Below are 1,696 nucleotides of genomic sequence, written 5' to 3'. Positions count from 1 at the left end.
CCAGGGTCGGGCGGAAATCCCGTACGGCGTAACGTTTTTAGCGGTGGGGGAACGCGACGCATGCGCGCGATGGCGCCGCGACGTCGAACCAATCAACGCCTCGGGAAACGATGGGAAACAAAACGACGCCAGCGCCATGCCAAGCCAACTAGCTAAGTCAAGTGAGGCCGCAGCCAACCAGCGTTGACAACCGATTCCTTTGGCTAGTTAATTTGGCTTGACAATGGCGCCGTTTCATTTCCCACTTTTGGCACGGGATTTCCGCCCGACCCTGCTACTAACGCGTTTCTAATCCCATGAACACCTATGAACGATAGCTGTTTAAGAAGCCCTACTCTATTTTTAGGGTTGATTAGAAAATATTTATAACTTTCGCATACATGGAAAGGCGGCATTAGTTCTTTCATAACTCCCACTAACTTCCAAATGATTACAGTATTTTCTCGTTAGCAGCTCGCTGGTCGGGACCGGCGTTGAGCCCGTATCGTGAACAGAGCCCTAATTCTGAGTGTTCATTTCTCGCTTCTTTCTGGCCGAAGGGGGGAGCGAGATGGAACACTGCGTGCGCGATGGTCGCAAGCGCTTATCGTGAACACGAAAACCTCTTCGCAAAATCTTGACGCAGGCCCGGCTCACGGTAAGCGCTTGCGACCATCGCGCGCGCCCGTCGCGCACGCAAAGGACAGAGTGTCAGGCATCTGAAAGACAGAACGAGACAAAACATCAACGCGTCGTCTGCCTCGTACCGTCCTCGCTCGCTTTCAGTGCCTCTCGCTCGCTCTCGCCTTCGCCGGACAAGAGTGAGACAGAAGTGGTGGGGATAGTGAAAAGTCCGTATCGTGTACACCAAACCGAGCCTGTAACGAGGAAATACTGTACCTATACGAATTTCTGAAATTATCAATCATTTTTTTCCGTATAATTATTCTATGTTATGTATTTCCATACAAATTAATTATTGTACATTTGCATCTTAGGTTATGAACTAATTCTGCAATAAACGAATTTTTATTGTCAATCTCATTGTTCTGTAAATGAAAGGAAGACTGAAACATTTTTTATTATTCATTAACTGTCAGAGATAATGCAAAGAACATGACTGTAAACAATTTGTATTTACAAGTTATGTTCATTAAATGTTAGGTTATGTTTCGCTCGTTAGACGCATTGAGCTCTATACTAACTGGAGAGCAGCGGTGATGCCAGAACCGTGGGTGTTCGCCCACGTGCGCTACCCCCACTCTATGACCAAGCGTACCCCCATTCTACGACCAAGCGTACCCCCTCCTAGCGCCTGTCATAGACATATATAGACGGAGCAGAAGCTGGGACTATCGGCGAGGGGAACGTAGGCTTGGAGGGAAAAAGGCAGAGGTCAGATACAGGCACGTCGGGTTAGCTTCGGAAATATTCGGCATGTATATCCACTGCGTTACCCGATTTGCCTGCATCGCTCCCCTTACCGCGAATCTTACACCCCCCCCTGCTTACGCTCTGTCTATATATGCTATGGCGCCTGTACCGCACCACGCAAGCATACCCGTCCCTCTATCCGTGTGCCGCACGCGCTGCCTGGCCGGCGCTCTCCGGCGAGAATTCGTTTTATCGACATCGAAGCGCTTGGGTCACAAGCAAAAAGTCCAGAGTTCAAATCCCGGCGCGGATATTCTACTTTTTTTCTTTAATTATTCTCTAA

The sequence above is a fragment of the Andrena cerasifolii genome, chromosome 1 (genome assembly GCF_050908995.1).
Source record: "Andrena cerasifolii isolate SP2316 chromosome 1, iyAndCera1_principal, whole genome shotgun sequence".
NCBI classification, from domain to species: domain Eukaryota; kingdom Metazoa; phylum Arthropoda; class Insecta; order Hymenoptera; family Andrenidae; genus Andrena; species Andrena cerasifolii.
This window is presented reverse-complemented; position numbering follows the sequence as displayed.